Raw genomic sequence first — 8295 nt, 5'->3', positions numbered from 1 at the left:
TCCAATCCCTTGTAATAAAAAAGTGACAACAAGCATACAGTTTACCATGTTATATCCCATAATAGTAGTTAAGTATAATCATTTGATCTACCTGTTCAAAAAGAAGTGTGTCCAAAGAGCTAGACCCACCAAAGGTCAACTTTGGACATTCTGCCATGGAGTAGAACCCATAGATTGTAAGAGATGTCTGTGTTCACCTACTCAAAAACTAGAAAAGATAGTGACAAAGGAAAGATTCAGAAAGGTTAATAAGCCCTGGGAAGAGACACCTGAAACTTTGATATTTTTAAAATATCCAATGATTTTTAAATATTCAGCAGAAATATACTGCAATTTCAGTGAGGGAACTTGTCCTTTTCCACCAGACTCTAGAGTGCATAAATTTGTACTCCCTCCAGAAAGCACTAAAACTACCAAGTTGTAAGTCAACCTTCCATCATTAAAAAGAGTAAAGTTAATCAAGGTTTAATTCTACACAAGAATACGCTTAAACACACTCTTATTCTCTAAGAAGTCCCATTACTGTTATAGAAAATTCTGACAATTTCTGAGGGCACAGAATCTGTAACCAGGGCAGTGGTCACAACACTGAACTTGCTGGAGTTCAAGAATTGTTTGGACAATATTCTCAGGAATCTAGTTTGAATTTTGAGTTGTCCTGTGTACTAGCCTGGAATTGGACTTCATGATCCTTGTGGGTCCTTTACACCTCCTATGATCATATTGTTATGATTGCACAGATTCACATTAAAAATCAGACAGAAGAGTCCCAGACTTCTGTCTGTATACAGATTTGATTAATAACCTGCAATATATTAAAATAATCAGAAAAGAAAATTTCAACCACAGATAGGAAAGGAACCCTAACTATCTGAACTTTATGGTGAGAAAACAAAGACACATTTTGGTTGACAAAAATTGTAAATATCATAAGCAGCACTGCATCATACAAATACTTAATAACTCACTTCAAATCCACTGTTTCCTACTGAATCTGTCTTAATATTTTCTCAAATTTTGTTTGAAGAAATATTTTTTTTTTGTGCATTTAGTGATTTTCAGTGAAATAGAACTAAAGACAAAATGTCTATAATCAAAACAATGTTAAGAAAAAATGTTTCTTATATATATATATATATATATATTTTCAATTCTAATATCCAATAAGAATCAAATGTGAAATTCAGTTGCTGCCTTTGGGTTTGTGTTGGTTCTACCAGGTGGTTTAATCTAAGCTGCATGCAATTAGATTTGAAGTCAGTTCATCCTTTTGTAGAGGAAGAAATCACTCTTGGACAATTTGGAAGTGAGAATATTGCCATAAGTAATCATTATCTAATGCAACATGTTGCATAAAATCCATATACAGGATGTAGCCCATAAGCAGCACTGTTTTCAGTCAGCCTCAGCATGTGATACATGAGAAAGTACAGAAAGACCAAGAAGAAAGCTTTGTGGTTGTAGATTATTATCACTGGTCAGTTTTACAGTTCTTTTATACAGCAAATTCCAAACATAGACAAGATTTATTTATTTTTTTTTTTTTTTTTTTTTTTTAAAAAAAAAAAAAGAGAGAGAGAGACCAAGTGTATGGGGAATAGGACAAGAGAAGACTCCAGTGCATTTCACTGTGCCTTTCTCCTCAGAGAAAAGTACATTTGGCCATTAAATATCCAGGCAACAATAAACCAAAGCATGGAAGGAAAGAACCATAAACAGCTACTCAGCATTTTTATTCTGTTTAATATAGGAGGTAATTTTACCAATTGCATTTATGTGTTTTAAAACAAAAGTGATCAAAAAATACATTTTAATTTCCTATATCTTCATTTTATTCTCCACAGAGCTGTTTTTGAACTGAGCTTTCGAAAATATTCTGGGTGTTCCATGAGAGATTCCCATGGATTATTTCCTGACTAAATAGTGTATAATTCTTAATGGATAACGGATACCTTCCAGAGATCACTTTTGGGGAGTGTAAACTGTTGCTGCAACAGCAAAAGCAAGACAGCAGATTTATAAGATGAAGAAACTCCTGACTCAAACTTTTCAGTTTCTCCATAAACGTTGCCATATTATATATATCATTTGGATGATATCCTGCTCCAACTGAACACATAGGGAATTTACCAATAGTTACCACAGAAATAACATTTTAACTAAAGAATTTTGCAGTGAATGTAAGCCATCACTCTTCAGGACACAGCACAGCCTCTAACTAGTAGAGCTAGGAATGGAAATTTCATGGTGGACAGGTCATTTAGGGTATGGTAGAACTCCAGTCTCCATATCCCAGAACATAGCCACCACAGATTGATTCCAGTCCTAACAGGACTAAATCAAAACACAGCAGTGCACCAACTCAACTATCTCACCAGGATCAGGGTATATCCTCCTGGTCTTTGAGAGGTAGACAGATACAAGCACCATTCAGGGCTGTCTCTGGCTTTTTTGAACATGCCAAGGAAGATGATGATAGCACTTGCTCCCTGCTTTTTATTTTTTATTTTATTTTATTTTATTTTACACCTTTTATTCTCATTTTTCTAGTCCCTTCCGAAGACAGGATATTAGACTACACAGACCCTCCCCCCCCCCCCCCCCCCCCCCCCCCCCAGTTTAGCTTCATATAATTCTTGGAAATGTTTAACGTGTCATGTTTGAGATGTGGGAAATGTTTCTTATTCTGTGACATCAACACCAGATGCTATGGTGACAAAGAGTTATTATCAGTGTTGGGATTCTATATTTCACTGATATATATTCTATTTGCACATTTTTAACCAAGTGTCACCTAGAATCATAGTATCATAGAATCATAGAATGGCCTGGATTGCAAAAGGACCACAATGATCATCTAGTTTCAAAACCCTTGCCATGGGCAGGGTTGCCAACCACTAGACTAGGCTCCCCAATAAACTCATTCCATCAATCCATTCTGAAGACCCAGTAATAGCATACTAGAGTATTCAGATGTCTTGGGCTGATTTAAGTTGCATTTCAGAAGTTTCCTCATATCTTCGAAGCTTGAAGTACAGGTGTTCAGTGTCTTACTAGACAGAGGAGTCATATTAACAGGTCTGACAGAGCTTTGGAATTATAGGCTGAGCCAAATGTTTGACTTTGAGAAAATGCCTTATGTTTTATTAGCATTTCTGCTTTTTTTCAAGGGAAGTCAGTGGTCATTTGGGAGGTCTGATGAGAAATGTTTCATGAACATAGTACTGGCGTTTCTAGGAAAGGAAATTAAACTCATTTCATACCCCAAAACATGTCTTGTTTACAAGTACATCTCATTCATTCTAAGCTGTAGATGCAGTTATAAAATGCACTGTGAGGAGACTGCCAGTGTAATAGCATCCCTTTCCTCTCTAGGCACTTCAGCAATGTATAAAGCTAAGTAGCTGTTCCAAATAGTTGACTTTACCTGGGATTTCTCAGTAAGGTCAATCTCTTGTCAGATAGCTATTTTCTGAATGCAGCCTAACAGAGAAACTTAATGACCTCTATTTACTTCAAGTAGAAATCCATCAGAGGGACAATTAGCTAATTTTAAACAGAAATTGGCTCCCTGGTGAGAAGCAAGCCTATAAATAAACCATTCCATTTGTTCACTGAACTAGACTGTCATGCAAGTGAAATTGCTGACTCCAAAGCAGACAAGTGATTTGAAATGTTTACATGAATGACTTCAAATTGGCAAACTTTTCTTGCCTTAAGTGCCCTAAGAGAAGGATCTAGGAAAAGTAACCACAGAAAGCAGCTTCCTTTACCTCTGCTGATCTACAGGCAGGTGGCAGCCAGGCTCAGACCTGCTGCATCTACTAAAAGCACTGAAAGCAGACCAAGCTCCCACCAATGGCTCTCCTAGGATGCAAAGAGTGGGACAGGCAGACATGGCTCCTCAGTTTCCCAGCCTGCACACGTGTAGTTTGTACCTTAGAAGTGCACACTGAAGAATGAGCAGGTTCATGCTCCCAGTCAGACTGTGCAAAACCATGAAGAGTCTGCAAGAATGCCAAACAGACTACATGCTGATTTTCTCTCTTACATGTTTCCAGTCACCATAGTATTAAAGTATTTCTCATCTCCATGTAGTTATTTTTCCAGTACAAAACAAGTTCCTGTAGAAATGGTGGTGCTGGTTCATGATAGTGTCATTTCCTAAGTGAAGTGTTTGGTAGGAGTTTGGTTTTTTGAAGAGCAAATCAAGGAAGAAAGGTTTGTATCTGAGGAAGCTGCCTTATGACACACATCGTGGTCTTTCATTTTTCTTTTCAGAGCAAAACTCTTGAGAAAAAGCATGCATATTCAGCATGCATTGCCGGTACTCACCACCACCATATTTCCGCAATATTAATTTTGTTCAAGGGATGAATACATGAGAATAGCCTGGAGGTATTTAAAAGATGATAGATAGTGCAACAGAGAAAAGGAGAGACACTGCAGACCACTTTCCAGTCCCATGAGATATGGGGACTGTGAAAATTTCTGAATTCTCAAGCAGAGAACAGAATGGAGCCTTCATAGGTCAGATGGGGGACTCAGAAGGGAAACTTTATAGCTGTCTTCACTCAGTTTGAATAGAGGTCTCCAGTCTGCTGTGCGAAATGTTATCAGCCCAGAGATTAATTGCTTCTAAAAGCAGCCAAGTAACTGCTAAAGGCAATAAAAAGTGGAAGAAAGAAAGGATCCTTTAAGTAGAATTTAATGACCTTCTCCTCCACATTGTTTTACTTTGCCAGATTAATATATACTTGCTTGTATAAATTCAAGTGTGTGTGTGTGTGTTTGTGCATGTGTGTGATGCTGTGTGTGTGGTGGGACTGTATTGGCATACCCAGTTTGCTGACTTTTTGAATTATGATTATTTTTTCTCAGATGTACATACCATGAATACATCATCACATCTAACTGAAACATATAGATAAGTTTCGAGTAACCAAGAGGTGTAATTGTTCCCACAGCAGGGAAACAAAATGCTTCTATTCTTAAGTAGATTATATATGTTCAGTAGACTTTTGAGACCTTCACTGTCCTTTGAAACAGAAGGAAATAAGAATCAAACTGCTTTGCTTTGGTCTTCCAGTCTTCCAAACTGACAGAAAGGCATTGAAGATTTATCCCAGGAATTAAATTAAGTAACCCTGATGGAATGTTATGGGTCTGTATCTCACATATCAACAAATGTACATGATTTTGTATATTTGTGACTGAATCTACCTCAATACTGATACTAAAGAATCAGATAATTTTCAGCTATAATCATTCCAATTATCATCACAAGGCAAGAGACTGCACTGGAAAAACACAATGAGCAATTTTTGCTCAAAGAGTTCAAGCATAAAATTGTACTATCAACATAACTTATTTAATACCTTTTTTACTACCCATAACTATTCTTAATTATATATATCTTTATTTTTGTATTCTTATGCACAAAGGAGAGAAGGAAGTCCAAAGAATAACTGTCCTAATATTGCTGGGATATTTCCTGTGTGGACACTTAAGCTTTCTCTTTCCTTGATCTTTGCACAATCTGAGTTGATAAGTGTCGTTACTGAAATGAATAGTCATTCTTCAGAAGTTGCAGATGTGGTAGAAGAAACCAATAAACACAATTAGTTCATTCCTTATCTCACTGGTACCAGCATACATCAGACTTGTAGTTCATGGAGTTACCTCCCTTTACAAACTATTTACAGATACAATCAGGCACAAGAAACACTGTCACTGATTTCCCTCCCCCCCCCCCACTTAATCTCAAAGACAGAGAACCCTTTAGCTGAAGCAAGAACAAGTCTGCTACAAAAATGAGGCTAAGAATAGAACAGAAAGTATGCCTGTTTAGAAGAGAACTCATGCTCCCAGCATTTTGTGGAGAACCGCAGCTGTGGGTCAGCACACATTCCCATAAAATGGTTATCAGATGCAACTATGCAGTTTCCCAGCAGTACACTGTGGTTCAGAGTTAGCAGCTAGCAATTCTCACCACACAGCTGAAGTCATTTCCCTGGGTTTGCCTGTTTTTTAAACAAAATGAAACGCACCACAAATTCTGGAAAGCTGAGAAGATAAGTCATAAAGCTAACGCTCAACTTTGGAAGGACAAAAGAATTTTAAGGACAAACACTCACATAGTGGGAGTAGTCCTATTCTGTTTCTCAGTGTATCTTCATTTTGATAAAACAAAGCAAAACAAAAAATCAGCAGCTTCTTCAAAGGCAGATCATCTATGCTATCCTATTCTAGTCTGAAATATTTTATCTCTTGTTCACATGAAGGAATGGTAGAGGTATTTGCATCATGTCCATGAAAAGTGAAAAAAGGGCCTGTCCACCTGAGAAAAATATAAGAACATTGTCAGGGCCTGGAGGGATGCAACAAGGCTAAGGACCTCTTGAAATTATACCTTGCAAAGGATAACAAGAAAGGTTTATTTAAGTATGTCAACAGAAAAAGGAAGACCAGGGAGAATGTGGGTACCGTACTAAGTGAAGTGGGTGCCTTGGTAACAGCGAATGCCAAGAAGGCAGAGATTCTGAATACCTACTTTGCTTCAGTCTTTTTATGCTAAGACTAGACCTCAGGAATCCCAGACCCTGGAGGTGAGTCTGGGGAAAGGAAGACTTCCTGTTGGTTGAGGTGGATGTGATCAGAGAGTGTCTAGCCAAAATCACTGCACACAGATCCATGGGCCCTGGTGGGATGCACGCTTGTGCTGAGAGAACTGGCAGAGGTAACTGCTGAAGTGTTCTCTATCATCTATGAAAGATCTTTGCAAATGGATGAAGCGCCTGAAGACTGGAGGATAGCCCTTCAAAAAGGACAAGAAGGAGGGTCCAAGAAACTACAGGCCAGTCAGACTCACCTCTGTCCCTAGAAAGGTAATGGAATAATTTGTTCTGGATACCATCTCCAAGCAGATAGAAGAAAGTTGTCAGAAGTAGTCAACATGGATTCACCAAGGGGAAATCATACTTGAGCAACCGTGTAGCCTTCTATGATGTTATAAGTGGCTGGATAGATGGGGGGACGGCAGTGGACATTGTGTACCTTGTTTGATACTTTCTATCTCTCATAACATTGTTGTTACAAAACTTAGAAAATATGGGGTAAATGAGTGGACGGTAATGTGGATTTACAACTGGCTGGCTGGCAGAGCTCAGAGAGTGATCATCAGCAGTACAGAGTCTGGTTGGAGGTCTGTAACTAGCTATATTTTCCATCAGGCAGTGAGAACATCAAAAAAAGCATGGACAGCAGGTCACAGTAGGTGATTCTCCTCCTCTGCTCTGCTCTGGTGAGGCCACACTTAGGCTACTGTGTCCAGTTCTGGGCTCCCCAGTTAATAAAAGACAGGAAGCATCCTAGAAATAGTCCAGCAGTGGGACAAAAGGAGATAAAGGGTGTGGAGCATCTCCTATATGTGGAAGGGCTGAGTAACCTGGGTCTGTACAGCCTGGGGAAAATAAAACTGAGATGGGGTCTAATAAATGTTTTTAAATATCTAAAGGGAGGTGAGAGGCAAATGGATGAGTCTCTTCTCAGTGGTGTATAGCAATAGGACAAGGAGTAATGTTCTAAAATGTGAACGTAGGAAGCTCTGTACTAACATGTGGAAGAACTTCTATGCATTAATGGGGATGGAGCTCTGGAACAAGTTGCGTGGAGACGTTGTGGTGTCTCTTTCAATGGAGATATTCAAGACCGGCCTGGATGTCTAGATACGTGAACTGTTGTAGGGTATTTGTTTTAGCAGGGGGGTTGGACTTGGTGATCCCTTCCGACTAATGCTACAGGCCCTTTATTAAAGCAAGGATAAAGCAAGGATGGAATTGGCACCAAAGAAAGCAAGCTAATTCCCTGCCTGTATGTTTGGTAAAAGACATAACTGCATCTCTGGGAGCCAATTTGGTGCAGTTAAATGAGGCTTCTGTTCAGAAGTAGCTTCTAGAACTTTTATCCACTGACTACAGCAAGAGAGAAGCCATCTCTGTCTCTGGTGATGTGAATACCTCCTGACTGGTAGTATCACCAGAGGCAAAGCCCCGTGAAGAGATTAGAGGATAAGATTGGTCACAACTGCTTCTCTTTTTTTCTGTGCATGTCCTGTGCTTCACTCATTTGTACACACAGATTCCACTTGTGGCTGGACCATACAATCCCTGATGCTAACAGTACTGGAGCACTTGGATTCATTTGCTAAATTTACCGTAAAGATCATTACAAAACAGAAATGCTCTAGATTTTGTTATTTTATTTCCTAATGAATTTATTTCCTAATGAACAATT

The sequence above is a fragment of the Excalfactoria chinensis genome, chromosome 2 (assembly GCF_039878825.1).
Source record: "Excalfactoria chinensis isolate bCotChi1 chromosome 2, bCotChi1.hap2, whole genome shotgun sequence".
NCBI lineage: Eukaryota > Metazoa > Chordata > Aves > Galliformes > Phasianidae > Excalfactoria > Excalfactoria chinensis.
This window is presented reverse-complemented; position numbering follows the sequence as displayed.